This window comes from Mus musculus, chromosome 10 (assembly GCF_000001635.26).
Source record: "Mus musculus strain C57BL/6J chromosome 10, GRCm38.p6 C57BL/6J".
NCBI classification, from domain to species: Eukaryota; Metazoa; Chordata; class Mammalia; order Rodentia; family Muridae; genus Mus; species Mus musculus.
The window spans coordinates 98,833,007-98,858,776 of NC_000076.6; the positions used below are offsets into that span (position 1 = coordinate 98,833,007).

General features: G+C 40.1%; 1 long non-coding RNA gene across 1 annotated transcript in view; it reads right to left on the minus strand.

Annotated features, from left to right (window-relative positions):
• Window positions 1-526: 526 nt before the first annotated feature.
• The window catches only part of Gm34346, a 49,205-nt gene continuing 23,961 nt past the window's right edge, over window positions 527-25,770 (minus strand). Inside the window, exons 7-9 of the long non-coding RNA XR_871991.2 lie at window positions 3,852-3,985; window positions 1,615-1,698; window positions 527-1,101 (exon numbers count right to left, since the gene is read on the minus strand). This is a non-coding gene — a long non-coding RNA (predicted gene, 34346). The remainder of the gene's footprint in view (window positions 1,102-1,614; window positions 1,699-3,851; window positions 3,986-25,770) is intronic.

Consider the following 25,770-nt stretch of genomic DNA (forward strand, 5'->3'; position numbering starts at 1 on the left):
CAACCTGCAGTTCTGGTCATTGTTGCAGATACCAGAGTTGAATAGGACTATTGATTGCTTTCCTCCCTTAGCAGCTTATAAAACACCTTCTTCCAGTTCAATTAAACTAAATCCTCAGAGATGGAGGTTTAGGTCAGACTCAGCCCAAATTATCTGAGTCTTCGGACCAAAGTAGGTTGTAGCTTCAGCCCTGCGGATTTACTTTCAACCAAGGAAGCAACCAAGGGCAAAGGTAATAGCTGACTTTGTTTTAGGAGTCTCTTGAATTTGCCTGCCCAACAAAGCAAAAGTAACTTTCGGATGCTTGGCAGAATGAATCTAAGAGCTGGTTCTTTGAGAAGATAAACAATGGCTGAGGAGATGGTTCAGCCATTAAAGGCTAGGCTCACAACCAAAAATAGAATATAAATAAAATCAACAGATCCTTGGCCCAACTATCCAAAAAAAAGGACTATCCAGATTAACAGGAATAACAGGGAACTATTACAACAGACACTGAAGAAACCCAGGCATCTATCAAAAAATATCCTCTTCCATGATCAAGTTGGCTTTATTCATGGTTCAACATACATAAGTCAATGAATGTAATAAATCATATAAATGGGCTGAAAAACAAAAATCACAGTATCATTTCAATAAATGCATAAGAAAGCTTTTAACAAAATCTAACATGTCTCTAAAGAGACAGGATAGATATAGGTATAGACATAGATATAGATAGATACTGAAGAATAAAAAATTACTGAACTCTTCTTCACCCCAGAGCTCTGGTCTATGTGCTTTCTTGCTGTTGCTTTACTTGTACTTTCCCTGCCCCGCTCTCCCCCCTTGAGTTTTTCCTATATAAGCCTGTGAAAAATTTGGCTCGTCGTCGATTCTCCTCTACACCATACTAGGTGCATGAGTTTCGACCCCAGAGCTCTGGTCTATGTGCTTTCTTGCTGTTGCTTTATTAAATCTTGCCCTCAACATTTTGAGTTCGGTCTCAGTGTCTTCTTGGGTCCGCGGCTGTCCCGAGGCTTGAGTGAGGGTCTCCCTTCGGGGGTCTTTCAATACGAATATATGTATACATCAAGAAGATATGGAAGTATCAGCAAGAACCTGGAAACGAATGGAAGGTGGATCCATAAGGAGAAATGGGGAAGAAAGATGAGGTAAATGATTGAAATACAGGATTCATATATGAGATTCTAAAAAAAAAATTTTTTTAAACTGTGGAGTCAACCCTCCTATTCTGTTTTCTGACTAGAGCTTTGGTCTTATACAATAACCCAGCGCTAAGCATGGCACACACTGAACTTCACTCTTTCTTTTGGTTACTTTTGTTCATCTAACCACTCACTCTTAAAATTTTCTACTACTTCTGAAACCAATATGAAAATTTTTGATAATTCAGATTCCATGACACCAAAACACCTCAAAATCTGTAATAGAGTTTTGAGTGCCTAGGCACAATCGCTAACTTTTAAAATGAGCTATCCCGATAACCAATAACTGGATAGAATCGGATGCCTAGAAAGGTTTTAGTAGTAGAGTTTTATAATTCGTTGTTTAAGAAAACTGCTATAGATTGTGCCTAATGGCTGCTGCTCTGAAAACTGTCTAAAAACTCACCAAATGGGCTGCGCATGGTTGTGTTTTCTCGCTCCTTCGTGTGCAGGGTGACCCCAGCATGCTGGAACAATAAAACTGCTCTTGCTTTAGCATTGAAGGAAAAAGAAAAGAAAAGAAAAGAAAAGGAAAGGAAAGGAAAGGAAAGGAAAGGAAAGGAAAGGAAAGGAAAGGAAAGGAAAGGAAAGGAAAGGAAAGGAAAGGAAAGGAAAGGAAAGGAAAGGAAAGGAAAGGGAAAAGAAAAGAAAGCTGTTATAATAGTTTAGGGATTCACTTGAATTCCACGGTTCAGTAAGTGCCTTGTGGATAATATAATCTCATTCTGGACCATAGTTTCCATGTTCTTTTAAAGTGATTCAAGAGTCCCATGATCTGCAGCTACAAAACCTTCATGGATGAGTAAGCAAATAAATGGGAGGACGCTTTGGATTGCTGTCACACTGCAGGTGCCACCTACCCAATTCATTGGCATTCTTGATGTTTACTATTTCTAAATTAAGTCACAAGAGCACATGTTTCTTGGACCCCCTGTGGCATGGCCAAGAACACAAGTGTGTCTGGGTTTTTGTACTGCTGTGAAACTTGGATTCAAACCTACTGCGTATGTCTAATTCCATCTCCATCTCAAAAACAATGACTTTCTTTTTTTTTTTAATTTATTAGATATTTTATTTATTTACATTTCAACTGTTATGCCCTTTCTTAGTTTCCCCTCCAAAAACCCACTATCCCTTACCCCCTCCCCCTGCTAACCAACCCACCCACTCCTGCTTCCTGGCCCTGGCAGTCCAATGACTTTCACCTCAATTCCAGAACGCTACGGATCAGAGTTTTTCATTACCGCAGTATGACAGTCCTTATACTTCTGACAGCGTCGTGCCCATGAGAAATGGTCAACCTTTCCCTTTTGTGATCTGTCAGTGTTTGACCTGACAGTTAAGTCCTTGGGGCCTCCTAGAAAAATCTGCTTAATGGATAATAACCCTGAACTATGGTATTAATACTATCATATCTTAACATGCAGGGTGTCTGCCTGAAGAGCTAATTACACATCTTCCTTTGCTACAGTGGAAGGATAGATTTAAAAGCTGTATGAAAAAAATGCCTTAGAATCAGGCTTAATCTACTCTACTATCTGACTTTATTGTGGAATGGACACTAAGTAGGCACTGCATAAACTTTTCTAAGTTTTCTTCTGCTAAATTTAAGGTAGCATTGCATACACGTGTGCACTGGCACATATGCAAACACATAAATAAATAAATAAATAAATAAATAGTATAATATAATATAATTAAAATGTAAAGAACTCCCAAAACTCATAGCCAGTAAAAAGAAGTATGACTAGGCACCATAATGTCTTCTATACTTCTTCTATTTATATGTCCATATATTGATTACTTGGGTGGTGAGTATATCAAGGAAGCACAGACACTCAAGAGAGGTCTATGTTTATTTATCCATCTCTACACCTGAGCTATCTGATTTTTGAAATTAGTGTTTTCTTCAGAGAAAGCAATGGGACACGCTTTAGACTATTGGATATTTTACATATGGACGTTGTAGAGCATCTGGTGGTCTGAGAAGGTATAAATAATACAAATGCTGTCCTAGATGTGAAACAGCACAGATGTTCAAAGAGTAAAAGCACCTAGGTACAGGATAAGAACTGGGATGTGTCTCAGATACCTTTGATTATGAATTTAATGTCTTCATATAACAGACCATCTAATTGTAAAATCAGTAGTCGACACAGCTCTTAATTTCAAATATCTATTCATCCTACATCTGTTCATGCTTCCATTTTCTTTATCTCTAGCAAATGAAATAGCTTTCTGATCAGTACACAGACTCTTTTAAATAAATATAGTATCTAATCCATAGCTTATTGAGTATATCTATATGTGTGTGTGTATATATATTTACTTAGCTATTCAGGAAACACAGCAAAAATTCCCTATGTTATTTATCTAAAAGCAACTGAAACAACAACCTTCTGACAATTGTAACAAAGATATCTCAAAAAATGACACTGAACATCAACATAATACTGAATGTAATTTTATCCACATATTCCAAAAATTTATGAATTAATTATTACCTATTCTTTAATTAAGTAACCACCAAATAAAATAATTAAGCCAATCATTGTAGAATTACAAAGGAAAAAATATGTATAGCATGGATCCATCATTAATGCCTTGCTTTGGATAACCTAGGTGTATGTGTGCTTGGCTGACCTGGTCTTTCTCTTGCTGACAACTAGGGCTGCACAATAGAAAGGGCACTGGTCCAGGAGCCAGAAGATCAGACATCAGTTCTGCAGCATCCCTGAGAAAAACTTTCAGCCTTTTTCAACTCTCAGTTTTTTCATCTGTAAAATAGAATAAAAATATCTTCTGGCTTGCCCTGCTGGGCTGTCAAGAGAATTAGGAGGTGCATATGAGAGCATTTTGGAGATGCAAAAACATTAGTAATACACTTTTTTTCTTAAGTGGTAGTTGATAGTCTCCTGATTTAAACCCACATTTTCAGAAACTAAGGCAATTAATTAGTCATGGCAGTTGAGATATACCCCAAAGCTAAATGTGACATGAAAGCATCAAGTTCAAAGCCACAAAGCATGCACCCTGTCCTTAGGCCTGAAAATTATTCAATGCCTTCTAGAGCTGAGCTCGGTCAGTTGGAGCCTCAGGATGGTCTCAGCAGCATGCTAATGATACTCTGCTTCAGAACTGGACCAGTTTTCCTCTGACCTCAATGTTACATTGTCAACTGGCACATGTGGAAAGTCTGAGAAGCTGATCAGTAAGAAAAATGAGACGGGATCTGAACACCTGGGGTACTGACACTTTACGTGGGGTAAGACTGTTAGAGGTCCTCAGCCCCGGGTCTTGTGGTATATTTAAATTGATGCCAACCTTCAAATAATCTATGAAGCTTTAAGGACACGAAGGTAAAGCCTCAGTGAGGTCTTTGAGTTCAGTCGTTGAAAGCACCCATCTCGGACCCATGCTTTAAATGAACATACTCTCAACTGTCCCCTGGGGTATTCAATAAAGACAGAAATGGTTCCCCAGAGTCACACTGAATGTTTTCCCCTTTAAGTGGACAAGGGAGGACAGCCCTTCTAAGGCATGATTTATGCAAAGGGATTCTGAAGAGAGGAACCTGCTGGAGAACGTGTCACGATAGCAATCTCATCATCAAGAGTTAAAATTTCAGCTTTTTAAATCCCAGGCGTCAAAGCAGCAAGACAGGTTTCTATGAATGACCTGATACTTTTCCCTGCCCCTGCCACGTTGCGGCCACGTTATATCTGGAAGCTAAGATATGGGCACAGAACTTTCGGTGTTTCCATTAACAGCTTGGTTTGCACCTCTAGATAAAGATGTCTGGGGGAGTCCAAATCTCACTTAGCACAAGGCTCCTTTGTATTTTTCCACTCGCCTTCTATAGTGTGTAGCTCGACAGTTAAATAGCAAAGATTTCCAGATCAAAGGCTAGCAATAAATTAGAACAAATCTACAAGAAGCAAATAATAGAGAAGCAGAAATTGTAACAAAAGCAATGAGGAGGAGGAGGAAATTTTATCTCGAACATATTTTACTTCTTGTACCCTTCTGCCTTCTGTTCAGTTATCCTTTATTCTACTATTGCAACCTTTGCTTTATAAAATAACAACTAACTAAGTCTGTGACTGCCTCTCGCAGCGACTCAAAATATATGCATATAGATGAAAGCAGAATTATTATATTACTTTCTCTCAGCCATTACATCCATAATTACTACTGTATTATATTGTTAGCAGAGTCCTAGTGTAGCTCTGGCTTGCCCAAGAATTTTCCTACTCAATGTGAAATTCAGAGTTGAAACAATCATTTTTAGCACCTCTACAAGTGCTGGCATCCTTTGATTTTATTTCAGATAACAAAAGGAAGGAAAAAAAAAAGCTCTTGAACTGACTGGGATGAAATCAGTATACCTCATGTCATGTAATTGAGCATACAAAAAAACTAATTTTATCACTTTATTTTTAGCTCTTCGTCTCCTTAATGATTTCTCTTGATTTTACTTATTCTTCAGTGATTGCCCAGCTTGGGGAAAAAGAAAAAAGTACTCAATTAGATGACCCTGGACAAAAGTATCAGCCAAGTAACACAGAAGTTCTGTATGTAATCAGGAACCCGTTCATAAAATTGTTAAAAATTATCCCATGCCTGTTTTAAAACAGATGCTTTAAACTTTAGAATATTGTCATGAGGGATCCTATGTCACTAGTTTTCTTACTAATGAATGCATTTCACACACAATGATAAATATTCGACTCACGGGAGAGGGGAAAGGCAGTCATTGACAATTCTGCTCTACTCTTTGGTGCTACTAGTTGGCCTCAATTTTGACCTAGAAGGAATATCTTCAAAGTTGAAAATTAATTCAAAGTCTATTCCAGGTCATTCTTTGGCATCTGTGCTGGGAAGATCTATTAACGCCAACCTCAACAGAAATAAGCACTCAGGCCACACTAGGAACTGGACCAAGATCATCAGTCATTTAACATGAGATAAACAGTAGCAAAGTCTAAGTCCTGAACTTCCCCACTCAAAAGGGAGTGTAAATAGCAATTCTAAAACATCAGAGCCAATAATAGTCCACCCCCAAGCACAGTTCAAACTTATTTCTAAGCAGAGTAAATCTATTTCTAACGTAACAAACAGTATTAGAAAACTGCAGGGGCTGAAGAGATGGCTCAGTAGTTAAGACCACTGACTGCTCTTCCGAAGGTCCTGGGTTCAAATCCCATTAAATCCCAGCAGCCACATGGTGGCTCACAACCATCCGTAATGAGATCTGACACCCCCTTCTGGTGTGTCTGAAAACAGCTACAGTGTACTCATATTCATAAAATAAATTTAAAAATTGTTTAATAGTACCAACTGTAAGAAAAAAAACAGAGCAAAAAGAAAAAAAAAAGCATGTAATAGAAAACTCCAAATGTAAGTAATTTATTTCAATTTAGGAAACTTTGCTGTGAATTCGCCTTTGTACGTGGTACAATTGAAGATATTCACAAAGAGACATTTCTGGGTTATATAAAACTTCCATTATCTAAAACACAACAATAAGCTAGAAATATTTTTTAAAAATGTGTCCAGGCTTCTACTAGTTTGGTTTTTAACACACTCCATCTATGGAGGGACTTACAGGCTTATCTGGAAAGCCAGTAAAATCAGATTGAAACTTATTTATACTTATTTTTCAGTATGAAAAAATGTAAATTTAAATTGACACATGGTTGGTAGACACTGAAAAGAAAGACCTGGTGGTCTGTATGTCAAAACAGATACATTTCTGCATCCATACTACAACAAGATTAAATGGTTCTGTGGTCCTTCTTCATCTCACAAGGGATAGGTCCAAATTAAAGTTTGTCTCGTGTAGCTTTCAACGAGAGTCGGGTTCTCCCTGAGCAAGTGCTGCTTCTGCTGGAAGGCATGCTGATACTCTAACGGTGAAAGTAAGCAACAAGGGGACTGGAGCCAGGACTGGGCAGGAACAACACTGGGAGAAACTGATCCAGCTACAGGGCAGGTGCCCAAGAAGGTAGTCTACCGTCGAGTAGCCGGTTCCGCAGAGTACGATAATCTCAAATTGGATCACAGGAGGTATCTGCGGTCTGTAAGTCTCAGACCCACAGAATCTAGCAAAATGAAAACCCCCAACACAGAAAAGGCAGTCCGTAAAAACTGTATCAGGCTGGGTCCCAGAAGGCAGCCTGTCACACCCAGGTTGGAGTAATTCAAGAAGGTTTGACAAAAGGGACACAGGACTTTACAAGGTATGGAATTAAACTTCAAAGCAGAATGCGGTAATCTGGTACCCACCCAGGCTGTCGTCATCCTTTGGAAGTCAAGGGAGAGCCGGAGTAAAGTTTCCAGCTTCGGTAGGTTTTGATTATTCGCTTTCATCACTGAGTTTAGAGTTCAAGAGAGAAGCGGGACACTCCCATATACGCCCATTAACTTCACTATAGATAACAGTTCTGACAATGTTTCACAATGGTAACAATTACGTTGTTTTTTCAGTAACTTTGAAGCAGCTCAAACTGGTTCAAACCATTAGCCATTCATCTGGGCCAGCACAAGTGGCTAGTGGTGACCTTTTTATGTCCCTGGGCTAAATTTCCACCTTCAGAAAACATTAGGCTGCCATTATCTGAGCAAGCGTCCTTTGAGGAGCCATGAAGTCTGATTATGCGTCTGCAGACCGTAAATTACCTTACTTTCCTTGCCTCCCAATCACCTTTCCCCGTGCCTCAGACCATCCTGCTTCTTCACCTCATAATTATCCGTAAGTGCTATCCTTAGGAAAGTGGTACCGAGGCTTGTTCTCCGATCATCACAGACGGCCACTTCATTAGATGGTCTCCCTTTAGTAAAATCCATCATTTCATTGATTGGCATACTGCAGGAAGAGGCCAAAACAAGTCCAATAACGTTTAGGCCAGATGGTGAGAAGATGAAAACGAATGCCTGGAATCTGGAAGCTGAGGACCACCTAGAGAAAAACTCTGACCTCTGGCGTGAGGAGGCAAGGTAGCTCCAAAAGGGGGAAAAAATAGAGTAGTTATAGCCTCGTCTATCAGTCTTTCGCTCAGTCTCTTCCTGGAGTCTCCAGCAAGAGGTCCTGATGGTCAAACCCAGTTGGAAGCAAGCAGACAGACTCTGGGTTCCCTGACTCCCCCGTGAGCTGTTGTGCACCTGTGGTCTCAAGGTGCAGACTATCCTGGGAGCAGAGTCTCTCTGGATAGTGGTGAGTACAGCAGAGGCAGTACACTTTGTCAACAGACAGCTTTGTCGGAATGGCAGGCTCGTTTATAGGGCTCGAGTCAAGGGGGAGAGGGGAGGAAAAAGAACAAGAGAGAAAATATGCCTAATTTTAAATATGCCTAATTTGCATATGCAGGCCTGACAGAAGACAGGCATACCCTAGGGATGCACCAATTCAAATAGCTAAGCTTTTGGGAGGAGGCAGGGACTTTCCAAGTGTATCAGTCAGATTAGCAGACTGCCAGTCACATGGTCTCTGAAAAGCTAACTCTCTAACTGAGGGGGATGGAGGGTGGAGGCTGAGGATGGAGGACCCCAGAAGCCTAAATGGCTCAATAGTGTTTTAGGACCTTTGTCTCTATAGGGTTGAATAGGCCCAAGCCTGATGTGGGTAGGGAGTGGCCCCACTCCAGCTGTGCTCTCTCAGAGCTTGTTAAGGGGCCTGGCAGTATGGTCTGCACTCTGCCATCCCTCATGGGGCTTGAGAACCTACAACAAACTTACAGAACCTTGGAACTGGGCAGTCCTAGCTACACCTACTTTCAACTCCCCTTCCTAACCAGTTAATGTCCCCTCCCTTCTACCACTTCCTGAACTGTTTGCAACGCTTCCGTGGAAGATGATATATTCATTCTAAGAGTGTTTAGAAGCTCCCCCTCAAGGGTTGAGATGTTAACTGCTCAAATCTTTCTTTCTTCTTTAGATGCACCTTGGCCATGTGACCTCTACAACGTTCTTCCCTGAGTTTTGTCCCATGGGAAACAGCACAAAGCCTGTGAACAGCCATGAATTTTAACTGGAATTAGTCCCCAGAGTTCAAAGTCCACTTCAATGATCTATCCAGAGAAGAAAGAAGGAGACACACAATCTAATGAAGGTGACCCCACTAAACACATAGCATAGCTTTCCTGCCCAGCTCTCATTCCCCTCATCTATAAAACAACTGTGTGCCTCCTGATTCCCTGTTTCCACAGAGACTGAAGAAATCACCCTTCTATCTTCTTCAGGGCTAACCTTTGAGTAGTCTGCTACAAGTCTCATTTTGCAAGCACTGGCCTTTGAAAAGTGGGCAGCCTGGTCTTATTCTGGTAACAGTTACACTTGGGTCAGTACAAAGAGGAGAGAAGCGTGATATTAGAGTCTCTGTCAGGAAAGTAAATACTACTTGGGATTTAGATCATGGCTAAAAGAACACGAGGCAGCAATCTTTGGGTACAAATTACTCCAGGGATGTGAGAGTAAGGCAAAGCCCCCAGACATGTTAGGGAGCTGGCTACAGAGCAGAACAGGTAGATCCAATTCCCTGATGCTTTTTTGGCACAGAAGGTCAGGATTGAAATAAAAGGCAAGTTGTTAAGGAGACTGGAAGTCCAGCAAGCACTATGTGCAGTTGAAGATATAGGAAAGAAGAAGCTAATGATGCAATAGGAGCTTATACTGTACATATCAGGGCAGGGAAGAGATGACACATTAGAAGTGGGAGGTGTGTGGGCAGTTCATAAAGGGGAAATGTAAATAAATCACAAGGCGTGCATTCTTCACACCTAGGCTTAAAGCAACACAGAAGAGTGGGCCATTACAGCATCTTGAGCTTCAACCTGAGAGATGAACTACCTGACCTTCTACTGACAATGAAACATGTCATAGGGGTAGAGACTATAGAGAGGAGACTAAAGTAATATATCCCTGGACCTCATTCTACCTTTCTCGGTTTTCCCATTGGCTAACTCTACTACAAAAGTCCCAAGTAGAATGCAGACAGGTGAGGAAGAGGATATTGTGAGGCTGGAGATAGATATTGAAAACAGAGGCTCTCATGTGGTACTGATGAAAAATCATGGATGCCTCCTCATGGAATCCTAATTTTGATAGAGAAACAGTAACTTGACCACTTAGAAATGAGTGGACATTTGGAACAAGTGATCAAGGAAACAATACCAGTGGTGGTGCAAAGGGACATCATATGCCTCTGATACATTGAAAATAACACACCACCTGCTAATCGCTCCTGACAGAAAGACTGCTGATACCTAGGCAAAAACATTCTAAGAAGAATCACCACATAAACTCAGATGTAGGAATGGTCTATAGAATAGTTGTCCTGGTCACTTAAAAAAAAATGTCAAGGTCACTGGAGACAAAAACACAGGGAAAAGCTGAAGAGATGTGACAGCTGAATGTAGAACTTGACCCAGAATCTTCTTCTGATTCAAAGACTTTAATAGGGTAAACTGAGAACATCCCCATAAGGTCGGTATGTTAGGGGAACATCATGTCCCAATGTTCATTTCGAGACAGGCCAGATAACATCATAAAAGAGGCAGGCACATACATGACAGTGAAATGTTGGTGCAGCAGGAGAGCTGGGTTATAGTACAATGCCAGGCATCTGTTCTACTCGTGAAAATCAAGACTCAATTGGAACTGGTTGTGACCAACTTGACCAAGAGTGATGACTGCCGTATTTTGCTTCATTATAATGCCTTCGCCAGGTCATTAATTAGCCTTGCAGAATGTTCTGCTCCCATGTGCATCTGATGTCATGACATACCAAAAACCTTACATGAAGACAAAAGTGAAGAGAAAAACTCTCTTCTGTAGGAAACTCCTATTCTATTTCAGAAACCCTTCACTGTCTCCTAGAGCTTAGCTCATGAGCTCCTCCTCCATTACGGACACTGATTATAACATGTGCCATCCCAGTCTCACAAGACTCATTTGGAAACACTGGCCCTCTTCACTCAAGTGTTGATGTTTTGCTTGGTAGTGAAAGCTCTCTCCTAGTTCCTTATTTTGCCTTATCTCTGGATTCTTCCTCTGATGGTAACAAGAACACAAAGATGGTATTAGTAGGTAAAAGGCCATCATAAGAAGGGTCCTTAGTGACCATAGCACTTACGAGTTAGACACCAGATAGTACAGAAGTAATCATTCTGAAAAGACCTACTGAGAATCAGTAATGTGCTTGGGTACTATTTTCAATGTACTCCTTGTGAAGGATCCAAAAGCCTATATGAGCTCCCTAACTTGTTTATTGTATTTTATTGCATTGACTTCAGGGGGACTCAGTCAATTAAATATAAGTGGCTCTTAAACAATATGCTAAATTTCTACTTCATCAGTAATAATGAAAATGCAGTCCTTCCTTTTAGGAAACATTGGGCACTTTTGGATCCACTCAACATGAGAAGAAAGAACACTTCTGGCAAGTTGGGCCTTCTTTGCCAGCGTCCCTAATGTATAGTCAGAGATCTTTCAAAGCATGAAGAAGACCTTTAGAATACAAAAGTAACTCAGGTCTGTGAGAACCAGAGTATCTGGGACAGAGAAGAATAAGAGAGCATTCAAAATCTTCTGTCCTTGTGTGAAATTCTCTTTTATCCAGCACAAAGAATTAAAATGAAGTTGTATATACCAGGCCTCTGTTAGTTACGAATAACTCTTGATATGAGAAATTAGCATCTTCCTTGGACCTCCCAAATGGCTTATTCTAGGGTAGAGCTGAGTAGCTTAATGTGTACATATTCCATGAGCATGGATCCTGTACTAAACAACAGCCTCCGCCTTATAATCAGTGTCAGAGTGACAGGTAGGTATAATATATACTTTACAGTAAATAGTAGCCTAAGGGCCTTGAGGCTGCATTTCTCCCATATTTCTTATAATAATGTATCATGGGACTGATTGTAAATGAGGTTATAAATGCTCAGTGAGCAAAATATCCTTATCTGTTTTTATTATGCACCATCTAGAAAATCTTGGTTATAACTGAAATGGCTAACTAGTTTCAAGAAACTTAGCATGTAGGCCAAGAAGGAAAGGACATTACAATTAATTTTTTTTTAAATAATGGTCAATAGTTGATGCCTTCTGGATCTCTTCCTCTATAAATTCTGTTTACAATTTGAAATAGTTTCCTTTGAAATTATTGTGCTTACCAAGTTCCCTACAAAAGGCTGTCACTGAGGAAAAAAAAAAAAAAGCATGCTCAACAAGAATACTTATGTCCCTGGAAATGAAAGATTTTGGGGGGAAAAAAAAGGAAGTACAAATTCCCAGAAGAAAAGAAAATCTGCCTGCTGCAACAGCTTTGGCTAAGGCCAGACCTGGAACTAAGGTCATAAGGAGGAAAGAAGTGTTTTCCTTAACTTCGTCCAACCAAGACATTTTCCTTCTTCCAAGGTGACAACATCCTCAAACTATAACAAAATACTGACATACGTCAACTCAAGGGATGAATGTTTGGTCTTGGGTCATGGGTTCAGAAGTTTGGGATCGACAATGACGCAGTATGTCATAGAGAAGCGTGTGACAGGGGAAACTGTCATCCTTATGACAGCCAGGGAGCAACAAGAGAAGCAATACGGGGCCAAGCACCCTACATTTCCTTTAATGGTACACCCTTAATTGTCCACCTTCCTTCTGTAGGATCCACCTCCTAAAGGCTTCATTGCCTTTCTATAGCACCATGGAAACCATACCTTTAGCACACGGGCTTCAACAGGCTATGTAAGACCTAAGCCATAATACACATTCTATTTAAAAATAAATTGAGGAATGAGATTCCAGTCATTCAACAAGAGTACTAGACATTTTAGATCATGCACCTTACTGACAGCATGCTTCAACTGTAGGAAGTAACTTCAAGACCATTACATATTGTGATACTCCACATTTGCCTGTGTTTTTACTTGGGGGCTACAGCTAGCACTTTCTCTGCCCAAAACAAGAATGATTCTGACTACATGTAAGAACAGCACTGAAGGCCGTGGCAGTGGAAACATACCTCCAAGCCCGAAGCTGGATGTCTTCGATTAATTTTCAAAGGATTGTTATTTTTTTTTTAATCTATGGAGCTATGGTCAGAATTTCAAGCCAGCATGATGTGCTTTAAGCTTTGTTTTTAAACCAAGCACGCTTCTTTAGTTTCTTTTATCACACAAAATGTACACACAGTAGAAGATAGCTCACTGAGACCTTGTCTGATCACTGCTCACAGTTCACCAGGGCACATCTTCCAAGCCAAGATCATAAAGTAAACTGTACAATTCATGAACATCATTCATATATAATCACTTTAAGCACTGTATCTCTTTTTCTGATAGTTTCTATTTTAATTTTCTTCTGTAGCATTCAAGAATAAAAGAGCAAATAAAACATATGCATGAAAACTTTCTCCAAGTGTTTTGTTACTGGAGCTACACAACTTTCCCATGCTGACTAGTTTTCCTCAAGATAAAGTCCTTAGAAATATAAATTTTTCTCAGTTTCTTCAGTGTGAATCAGTCATTGTTGGACTATACAGACCACATCCTGTAAGCCAATCTAATAAATCTCCTTCTAATAATGTGTGAATGTCAGGGGAACTACTCATCTGTTATCCCAGCACATAAACGACAAGGAATTTCCCCAGCAAGCTGGCTACAAGCTCTGAGTTCTTCAAGTGGGGCTGCCTCAGTCTACAAGGAGAGGAAGGTACCCCATGTCAACCTCAGGCCCCATGTCAACCTCAAGCCTTTACACGTACCTGTGCACACATGTACCCACATACACACGAATAGAATACACATATATATATATATATACCATACACACATATATGTGATATGTTTATGTGTGAGAGAGATTTTATGAATATTATAGAAATCCAACAGCATCAAAATTCTTGACATGTCTGTGGTGGTTTGAATGAGAACGGCCTCCAGAGGCTCATATATTTGAATGTTTGGTCCCCAATTGGTGTAACTATTTGGGAAGAGTATGGAGGTATGGGCTTGTTGGAGGAAGTGTGTCACTGGGGGTGAGTTTTGAGATTTCAAAAGCCCATAATATTCTCAATGTTCCTTTCTCCCTCTCCTACTTCTCTGCCTCTCCCTCTCTCTCCCTACCCACTTCTCTCTCTTTGCGTTAGGCTTATGGATCAGATGTAAGCTCTTAGCTACTATTCCAACACCATGCCTGCTACCACGCATGCTCCCTGCTGTGATGGTCACAGTCTCTACCTCTCTGGGTCTGTGATCCCCCAAATTAAATGTTTTCTTTTATAAGTTACTTTGGCCATGCTGTCTCTTCACAGAAGTAGAAAAGCCACTAAGACTAAGACAGTGCCCATATGTAAAATTGCATAATTATGCTTTCTGTCTCTACTGACACAGATGATATTGTATACCAGTCAAGTTGCCAATGAAGGTTGATATTGATCAGGAAGAGGTCCCCTTTTGAGAGACTACACAAGTAGAGATTAAGGCTAGTTAAATAATCCAGAACAATCTTCCCATAGAAGTTTGCAAATTATATAGTATATCCGAAGATTCCTTTTATCAAGTAACATTATACATTCTCAAGTTCCAAAGAAAAATGCATAAACAACATGGGATGGGCATGTGGGCATTTATCCTTGATCAGTTACCACATTTTATATACATAAACAATAAAAATCAAAAAGATAAAGAATTATGATGAACATTAAATAAACAACAGAGAATGAGCTTAAGTCTCAAAATCATTTTATTCTAATCCCAGGTCAGTGTTCTTCTAGTGAATTTTGTTTTGTTGAAAATAACCATCCAGAATTATCCTCTTGCTTACTTGCCCCTAGTCCCTACCTGCATGTAAACCCATGCCGCCTAACCCAGTACCAAGTGTGGCATCTGTCCCCTCAAGTGGTTGATCAGAGAAGTTATGAAAACCTCCAAAACCATACAGGTTACCATCATTGCCCTTGCTTGCCTACCAAAGCTAGATGGTAGAACGCTATTGCTGACAACACAACATACTCATCACAGGATATGGAAAAACCAAATCAGTACTGACCAGGAAGCTTCCTCCCTGCCAGCTATCTCTCATAGTACGGGAATGTGTTAGAGGATTGCTGGTGGGCAGAGGAGTCATCAACGGGCTTACCCAGCTCTCAGCTCTAACAATGACTTGCATCACAAAATATGCTCAGGAGTGCAAGAAAGGACAAGTGGGGCGAGCCAACTGCTTTCTGGTTGGATGTACAGGAAATCACACATACCTGGCACTGTGAATCTAGCTAAAAACCCATAGTTGAAAAGCTTGTAGGCACTGAGAGTGAACCTACCACTATTATTTTGTTAAATCATCACAGTATCAAATTACCCTCCGAATTAATATATTTCCACCCATAGATTCCTAGCACTCTCAGAACTCATCAGGGAAATTTCTTTGTGCAGTAGAAGGTGGTTAACAAAAAAAAAAAAAAAAGAAGGTGGTTAACATAAAAACCCACAATTGATTCAAGTGCATAGATAGGTACTTGAGAAGGGAGGGCTCAATCACAATTGGGACATCTGTATCACATCCCCTCCCAAGGGACAGAAACCATCTTGAAAGAATAGGAAGAAATATTGTAAGGGGACAAAGATCTGGGAGGACCAAGGCAACACAGGGTCTTCTAGACCTGAGATCACCATGTTCAGAAAATCCTAGCAGCTATGGTCCCCTCCTCAAAACCTGCATGAGATTAAGCCAGCCAACATTCTAGCACAAAGTGGTAAGAGGGCTGGTTCATCAGCTCCCACACATATGGGCATAGCTCCCAGTGAGCTATGGACAGTTGATGCTTTTGGAGCAAGGGAAAGTCAGTTTCCTTTAAAGGTATGACTTTAGAAGATCCACAGTACTCCAGTGGATGGCCTCAAACCCACACATATATGGACAGGAAAAAAATGGAGTTGATGGGTTATTACATTGTAAAAGGAGAACAGAAAGTTGGAGGAGTAAGGAGGTGAGGGTCAATCTGTAGGGAATTAAGGGTATGAAATTCTCCAAAAAATGTTTATCTTAAAAAGTAAAGTTAGAAGATTGAGTCATCTTCTATAGAGCAAAGGCATTTGTGTAAATTTATCAAACATAAACTCTACACATTACATGTAAATACATAGTCATAGTCTCCTGGTTAGCTTTTTGTCAACTTGACACATGGGCCAGGGTCATCTGGGAGAGAGAACTTCAGTAAAGGAGAAATCCCTCCCCCAGACTGGCAATCGTGTGGGACACATCTTGATTTTGATTGATTTGGGAGCTCAGCCTACTGGAGGTAGCATCACCTGGGGCAGGTAGTCCTTGGTCACGTAAGAAAGTGTGTTGAGCAAGCCAATAAGCCGGGTTCTTCTAGAGCTCTGCTTTAGTTCAGGACTCCAGATTTCTGCCTTGAGTTCCTAGTGATGAGTTCCTAGTGATGAGTCCCTTAGTGATGGATTCTGAGTTGAGAAACACAAGAAGCCATCCCTTTCCTCCCCAAGTTTGGTCACAGTGTTTGTCAAAGCAATAGGAAGCAAACCAGAGCATATAGATTTATAATAAAATATAAAAGAGGAGAAAGGGTAATACTTTTGAGGAATAAACACAGTTTTTCATAGCTCTTGTTAAAGAAGCCAAAGTTTAGCTGCACTTGAACAGATTTTGTTCTCATTTCTCCTGGAGCATACTATCATAAATGTTACCTTTTCCAGAAAGTAGACATATTTTGGGCTCAATTTGTTTAAAGGAAGATACCTATTTCCTAAACTGGGTGTGGTAGCACATGCCTTGAATCGACAGCACTCAGAAGACTGAACCAGGAAGGTCACAAGTTCATAAGATGTTTAAGAACACAGAATGGCTTATCTAGACTCTGTCAAGAAGGCCACGGAATCAAAACACTAACAATAGAGGGGTACAGGTTTGTTGTATTAGACATGTTATCTCCCCAAATAATATTCCTCTAAAGATACATTAACAATTTGATATGGATATGAGTAATAATCATTTGAGACAAGATCGATCACTTTCTATTGTCTAGAATATACATTCCTAGACTTGCTCTTGTCAGTAGAGTTTAAAAGTACAATTTAAATTTATTTTAGCATAAGAGACATCCAGTAGATGCCTACTGATAATTATTAAGTTGAAACTGTCTCTTGGTAATTCAGAGAAGTGTGTTATTAAAAGGCAAATTGTGAATCTCTGTTTATATCTGAAAACAGTCGTGCTGAAATATATGAGACTCCTGGTTAAAAGCAAAAAGTGCTTTTAAACCGAATATTCATTAAATAAAGGACAGACAGTAACTTTAAGTTGGTCAAACACAGAGATCAGAGAGCATGCTCAATGCCTGGCCATGACCAGGTGCTTACAAGTACAGCATTTAAGTGGTTTTATGGCTAAGAATGGTGGTACATACCTTTAATCTTGGCACTGAAATGGCAGAAGCAGACCACTCTGTATGAGTTCAAGGCTAGCCTACACAGAGGTCCTGTCCAGCTTGGGCTACATAATGCGATGCTGGTTTTTGTTGTTGGTTGTTGGTTTGTTTTTCTGAGACAAGGTCTTACTATGTAGATCTGTCTGTTCCGGAACTCACTATGTCTACCAGACTGGCCTTGTACTCACAGAGATCTGCCTGCCTCTGCTTCCTGAATGCTGGGAATAAGGATTAAAGGCATGGTGCACCACCATGCCCTGTGAGACCGTCTAAAAATATAATAATACATTTTAAAAGTTGTTTTTATTGACTTCCAAGTCTTAACACACTTTATCTTGCTATAGCAGGGTGTCATGGACTTTATAGAGAAAACAAATGTATTGCTTATAGTTTTGGAGCCTTAAGAGTCGAGTATCAAGGTGGCAGTTTCTGATGAAGAACTTCTTGCTACATCCCCCATCATGTGGTGAAAGTAGATGAAAGAAAACAGAACACAAAGAGTGATATCTGTGCTCTGAGGGGGAGGGGTGGCACAAACCTTCAACCCTACCATGCAGAGGGTAAGGCAGTCAGATCTCTAGTTCAAGGACAGCCTAGTCTACACAGCAAGAATTAGGCCACGCAAGGCTATAGAGTGGGAAAGAAGGGAGGAAAGAAGGAAAGAAAGAAGGGGAGAGGGAGGAAGAGAAGGCAAGAGGGAGGAACGGAAGGAGGGGAGAGGGGAAAAGACAGAAGAAAAAGGAAGGGAAGGGAAGGGAAGGGAAGGGAAGGGAAGGGAAGGGAAGGGAAGGGAAGGGAAGGGAAGGGAAGGGAAGGGAAGGGAAGGGAAGGGAAGGGAAAGGAAAGGAAAGGAAAGGAAAGGAAAGGAAAGGAAAGGAAAGGAAAGGAAAGGAAAGGAAAGGAAAGGAAAGGAAAGGAAAGGAGGACGGTAGGGCAGACCTCACTTTTATGACAACCCACCCTCACAGAAGCTAACACAGTCTCATAAATATATCACTCCATTCTTGAGAGTAGAGCCCTTAAGAGCTAGTCAATTGTTATAAGGATTAAATTTTTAGCATACAGTCCATTTTGAAATAAATTTCACAATTCTGAATTTAAAAAAAAACTCAGTAAGACTTGGTTCTAAAACTCAAGTACTGGAGTTTTGAGTAGATGTAAAACAAACCAAGACATTAAAAACCGTTTAAAAAGAAAAGGAAAGTTAAAGAAAAATAGTCTGAATGGACTGAAAAAACAAAGAGAAAGAGAAGTCTCTCCGCCCTCTGGCTTGCGATGCTGAAGCCAGGCCATCCTAATGCTCAGCTGGCCCTGCAGTTGGATAACCGTTATTTTACATCCTTGCTCTTCCAGTTGGATAACCGTTATTTTACATCCTTGCTCTTCCAGTTGGATAACCGTTATTTTACATCCTTGCTCTTCCAGTTGGATAACCGTTATTTTACATCCTTGCTCTTCCAGTTGGATAACCGTTATTTTACATCCTTGCTCTTCCACGTATCAGCTAGCCACCTCCGGCACGTCACTGGCTAGTTCTGAACCTCAAGCTTCCCATGAGATGAGAATGAAAACATTGATCCACAGGCTGGGATTTTGAGATTTAAGTGAGTTGGTATCTATAAAGTACATAGTGTCTGACACTTGACTTTTCCTTACTGTTATCATGACCAATGAGAACAGTGGCCATGGAAAGAAAACAAAAAGGAAAAAGCTAAGTTTAAAGAAAAATATTAGGAGATTGTAAATGACTCCAGACTTTCTTATGATCACTCAAGCTGTGTTGTTTGAATAAAAACATGTGATCTAAACCTCTCTCCAATATAGGTCTTGTGATCCACTAAGGGCACAATCTAATTAAGGCCAAGCTATAGAGCCTTCAGCTTTAACAACATTGTCCACTCAAGCTGCCTGCTCTAGAAGATATGCTCTTGTCTTAGCTGACCAGTAACCAGAGGCCACCACTGATGAGTACCACTGAGGAATCGATGTTTAATTCTACCCAGGAAACTGTATTCTATTAACTAGGTTGCTCTACATTTGACTCTAATGGAGTCTGAATGGTTTCCTGCGGCTAGCAAGCACCACCTGAAACAGCAAGTTACACCCAAGATAGACATGTTCAGGATGCAAAGGGACCTGAGTTGCCCATGCATTGCATATCGCTGGCGATAATGAGGACTAAGGATACATATCGGGGGTTCTCCAAAAATAGATTAGAACAGCAGCTGAAGCCAGGATCGTTTGAGGGTTAGAGAGCCTGGCTCCTCCTTCTATGAAGCTATTTATAAAGCATACTCCCAATGTTCAGTAGTTTATTTAACTCAGAAGTTGGAAGAACAACTACTAACTGCATCATCTGCCTACCTTCTGCAGTACCAGTAACAAGGAAAGTAGTCTTGGATGTTCTAGAAGCCTGTTTGCCTCCATACTCTGGCCTATGGCTGTATTCTAGTAATGCTTACAGCTTCATTTCTAAACCCTCTCTAGGCTCTAATCAAATCCTCATAGGTTTCTGATGTGTGAGAATTAAGCCCAAGACTAAACATGATTTCTTTTTTATTCTGTCTTAAGTTGAGTTTGCTGGTAAGAGATGCTCAAGTATGTGTTTGGAAAATTGCAAAAGCAGACATGTTTTGATGCCATGTTCACTAGAAAATGATATATATGAGAGAGAGAGAGAGAGAGAGGCAAATTTTGTCATACAAGATATAGATCTACATCTAATTGAACACTCAAAATTTTCATTCCCCCACCCACCCAATAGAATTCACATTTTTAAAAACTATGTTGTTGTCCTGGAAATGTTTTACAAGCTATCCTTTTTCTACCTGTATTTGGTAAATATAAAAATATTAAATAACTTCCAGATTTTTTATAGAATATAATCAATATTCAGTTTTATATTAAAGTACAAACATTCTTAAATTAAAAATTAAGTTATTCAATGATAAAATAAAGCTTAAAGTGATTTAAAAACAAGTAATAATAAATGTTAGCATTTAATGCCTTGTGTCCTACACAACAATATTCCCTAGAACCACGAGACAATTGGTTGATCAGATGATAAAATAAGCATACATTTCTGGAAATAAGTGGAAAACCTTGGACATTATTTCTCTCCCCATTACCTATTTTATTTTACAAAGAAAATGAAACAGAGAAATACAATTCACTACCTAGGATCAGGCAAGGCTGTCAGGAGAAGTTGCTTTTCAACGCTATTTCTATAAGCGCATTTCTTTCTTTCCCAAATGAATCACCGTGTTCCAGGGTAACAATTACAGCCGCCATGCCCTTTGCATCGGGAAGCTGCACCCACACAAATCAAGCCAATATTATCAGCGTGGAGACAGCCAAATGCCTCTGTGCTTGGACCCTTCTTTCAAGGAAGAATAGCTATCCTGCACGATTCCATCTTTCAACATAAGAGTACCTAGTAACATTCATTGTTAATTCACTTATCATGCTTGCCCTGGTCAAAAGCTGCAAAGGAAACCTGACCTATGCTTGCAGGTTATTGCCTACAAAGTCTCTAAAACTGGTAAACTGGAACAATAACCCACATGACTATAAGGTTTCCCAAAGCCCCAGAAAGGAATAACACCTAGAATCAGGAATGTTTTACTGAATAAAAAAGGAACCAAAATGACAATATTAACCTATTAGGAGCTTTGGTTATACTTTTTAGAAATTTTAAAAAAAATCATCCCATACATATGGATTATGTGATATCTCATACTTGGCTTACTAATATTTATGACGTTTGATGTGTTAAAATTTAGCCCAAGACTAAACATTAGTTAGTTTTCATTCTGCCTTAAGTTGAGTTTGCTGACAAGAGATGCTAAAGTATATATTTGTATGCAGGGAAAATGACCCATGTCACATTCATGGGGGCAGGGAGGAAGAGAGGAAGAGAGAGAGAGAGGAAGGGAGGTAGGAAGGGAAGAAGGGAGAGGCAGGGGTGGGGTGGGGAGGCAATCTTGTTAAGTGAAGATAAAGATCTACGTGTTTATATCAATGCTTTGGCAGATCTCATGTAGACCTCAAGGGCTGACCTGATATGTTTATCAGAGCAGGAGGATTGAGCCTTTGAACTGCCACATGGGCCAGCCAGGGACTCTTGGCTTCATAGAAGGAAGAAGTGGGATTTAGGTGAAGGAGATCCCCCACAATTGGAACATGGGATCTTACAGCATCTAACACTCACAACAGTTAAACATGTGCCTTGATCAGGGTGGAACACTACTGTACTGGTTTGGCTGTATGGATCAACTTGTTTTATGTATGTAATGTTCACCTCCCTGTCACAGAATAGGCACTCCAGATTCAGGACGGTAACTTCCTAAAATGATCTTGTAAGTCAGAAGATCTGCTTCTGACACCTTGGCTATCCTCAAAGCCATAAATAATACATACGGTCTCCCTGCCTTGCCCATTTAGATTCCCCTCATTAGCAATCAGTGCTTCTGTTGTCTACATAGCAATCTGTGGACTGTTGACTCACAGCATTTCCTAATGTGAAATATCCTGCCTCTAGGACCCAAAGATGCGCCCCCCCCCCCGAGCCCTCAAAAGCTTCACTCAGAAGTCCTCTAAATCTGCACCAGCCCTTCCCCTACCCAGAGCATTGCTATCCAACGAGTTGCTCTGATGACAGAAATATTCTGCCTCTGCTCTTTCCAATATCATACGATGAGCTATTGAAGTGTGCTGGATTTAACTGAACTTTAAAAAGGTTTTCAATCTTAATGAATTTTAATGTAAACAGTCATATTAATTGAGGCTGCGGGCTACAAGACTGGATATTGTAATTCTAGAGCTTGTCTGTCTCATAGAGATTCTTAATATATTGCCATCACTCTGATTAACAGGGTGTCAGCCATACACCCTAACATATATTGAGTGGAATAGCCACACAGTTCTCATCAGACTATATTACAACTGATCACTAAAGAATCAATTTTGCATTTAGACAAACTCTAAATGTGTACTGCCACCTCACCTAAAGAAGAACCATTATTTATTTGGTTTGGTTTGATTTGGTTTGGTTTGGTTATTTTGGTTTGATGAAAAGACCTTACTATGTAGCTGGTTTTGAACTAATGATCTGCTTCAGCCTCGTGTCTGCTGGCATTACAGGTGTATGCCACCACACCATGTGACAACGTATGTTTAATCCTCCTTTTGGTAGGGATAAAATCGAGTGAACCAACCAGGTCAATGGTTACATGCCATAGACCTGAGCTTGGGTTAATGAATTCTAACAAAGAATGGCCCCCCATAACTGAAGCTACAACTTGGGTAACTTTGTCAGGTTGAAACCAGTTTGTGTGAGTGTGTTTCTATGTGTTTATATTATTTTATTTTGAGGAACAAGACAAAAATAGGTACAAATGTGATAGAACTCAATTTTAAATCACTAGCATATAATTTTTAAAAAATTCATCTAACATGCCGTTTCAGAATCTTCTACTTGGGCATTCCCTTTGCAATAGGTCTCACCTACAAACAAAAGGTGCTGAGTTAGAATTTAGTGAGTACTAATTATGTCCATTCTAATTATATTTGCAAGGACAGGTAAATGGCCAACAGACAGAGCCAGAAAACTCCGGGTAGCATTTGGAAGTGAAAGGGCAAACAGCTTCTGACTTAGTATAGTCAATTTAAAATTTCCAACTTTACAATGGTGTAGAAGGGTAGATGCTCAGTAGAACTACACAACAGTTTTAAATTTTTGATCTTCTCCCAGGCCAGCAACAGCCTGCTAAAAAACTCTTGGGATGCCAGCTTCAAGCAATAAGCTCGAGTCCCCAGTCACCCTTGCAAGCACAGGGATAAAGATGGACAGTTTATAGTATATTGTGTTGCCCAGACGTGATGTTTATCAGGTAGTAAAATTATATTCATCTGAATTATAATATTTTGATTTAAGACGAATTTATTCCTATGTAACTCCATTGAAAGTCAAGGATGCTCCCAGTCAGCTAATGGATGGATCACAGGGCTCCCAATGGAGGAGCTAGAGAAAGTACCCAAGGAGCTAAAGGGATCTTCAACCCTATAGGTGGAACAACATTATGAACTAACCAGTACCCCTGAGCTCTTGACTCTAGCTGCATATGTATCAAAAGATGGCCTAGTCGGCCATCACTGGAAAGAGAGGCCCATTGGACACGCAGACTTTGTGTGCCCCGGTACAGGGGAACGCCAGGGCCAAAGGGGGGGAGTGGGTGGGTAGGGGAGTGGGGGTGGGTGGGTAAGGGGGACTTTTGGTATAGCATTGGAAATGTAAATGAGCTAAATACCTAATAAAAAATGGAAAAAAAAAAAAAGAATGGATCAACAAGACGTTAAAAGGAGGAAAAGAATATGCTCAGAATACACTGTCTGTAAGGGCTAAAGTTTAAAAGGTTAATTAAAATATTTTATATATCTGTAAAAAAAAAAAAAAAAAAAAAAAAAAAAAGAAAGTCAAGGAAACTCAGTATCATTAACTGAGCCAATGAAGGGTTGTTGATATATGAAGAACAACTACCAATAATGAGGTTTTCATAGACAGCTGACCAGTGAATGACCCACTTCCACCTATAACTGTCTTCTTCAGTTCACTGGTGGCCCTAACTACCATACTCCAAGTCCCTAGGAAGCAAATTTAAATGCTGATTGCTTGCAGTTACCTTTTAGGGAATTGACCAGACAAATACCTGCCTACAAAGGACTAAGAAACCACTGCTGGTCAGATGTTGAAATCCAACTGTGAAGCAATGGAAACAAAGGCCTTCATGAATTCCTAGAGAACTCCGGAGCTGGCACAGCCCTTAAGGAATTCTGAATTTAGGCCAGAAGTTTGGTTCTTTGAGTTGTCCTCAGTACTAACAGCCATCAGTCACTGAATGCAAGCTGTCCCTGGGGAGGAAGCACGGACTTACACAAGGAGACTCCCTTTGGCAAAGGACAATGGCCAGAGAAACAGGGTGATTTCTGGAGAGGAAATCAGCTGTTTGCCTCAGGAACCAACACTCCCAGCTGTTGACAGATAAAGTAAGTGAGCGTCTCACACAGAAGAATTGGCAGTAGGTGCACAGAAGGCCTGGAAGCAACAGGAGCCCAGCAACCACCAAAGTTCCTTGCCTGGTTTTGCCTGAGCACCCCTCCTGCCTTCTTAAGCCTTCTCTTGCCCATCTAGATGAGAGGGCAGAGAGCTGAATTCCCATTAATTGCTTTTTACTAATTATTCTGATTTCCTATTCTATACATTTATAGTTTTTTCAGATGGTATTTTTCAATATAAGGAAAGGGGGGGCATTTATGGAGATTTTTTTTCTGATTCACACATTGTTTCACTTAACCTCAAAGTCAAAATCTAATTTTTGTTGCTGATGCTGCTGTTGTTAAAACACTTTATCCAGAGGCATGGAGAAAGTTTGGGAGAAGTCCACACTGTCTGCTGTCCTCCACAGGGCAGATCTTAGAGCTCTCCCCATCTCTCTTTTTATATATATATATATATATATATACATATATATATATATATGTATATATATATATATATATATATGCTAAGGATGTCTTTCTTTTATCACTTTGCATGTTCACAAGGTATCTTAAATCTTATTTTCCAACACAGCTTTACCAAGTATGCTGTGGAATCTATTGGTTTACTTGTTATCAGAGGTCACATCTATCTAGCCTTTAAATACAAACTGTGTGTGCTCGCACTCGAGTGCATATGTGTGTTTGTAGACATAGATAGACAGATCACACAGATGTGTCAACTGTCTCTCAGATGCATCTAAAGAAAAACCCTCAGAATCCAATCTTATGAATGTCGATGAGACTGGACAGGCTTACTAACTTCTGTGATTAAATATCAGGACCCAAAACAAGCTGTGAAGGAAAGGATTTATTCTGCTTACAATTTTCTATCGCTGTTCATCACCAGAGGAAGACAGGACAGGAACTCAAACAGGGTAGGGACCTAGAGGCAGGAGCTAATACCAAGGTCATGGAGGGGTGCTACTTACTGGCTTGTTTCCCCTGGCTTGCTCAGCATGCTTTCTTATAGAATCCAGGTCCATAAGCCAGGAATAAATAGCTTCACCCACAATGGGCTGGGCC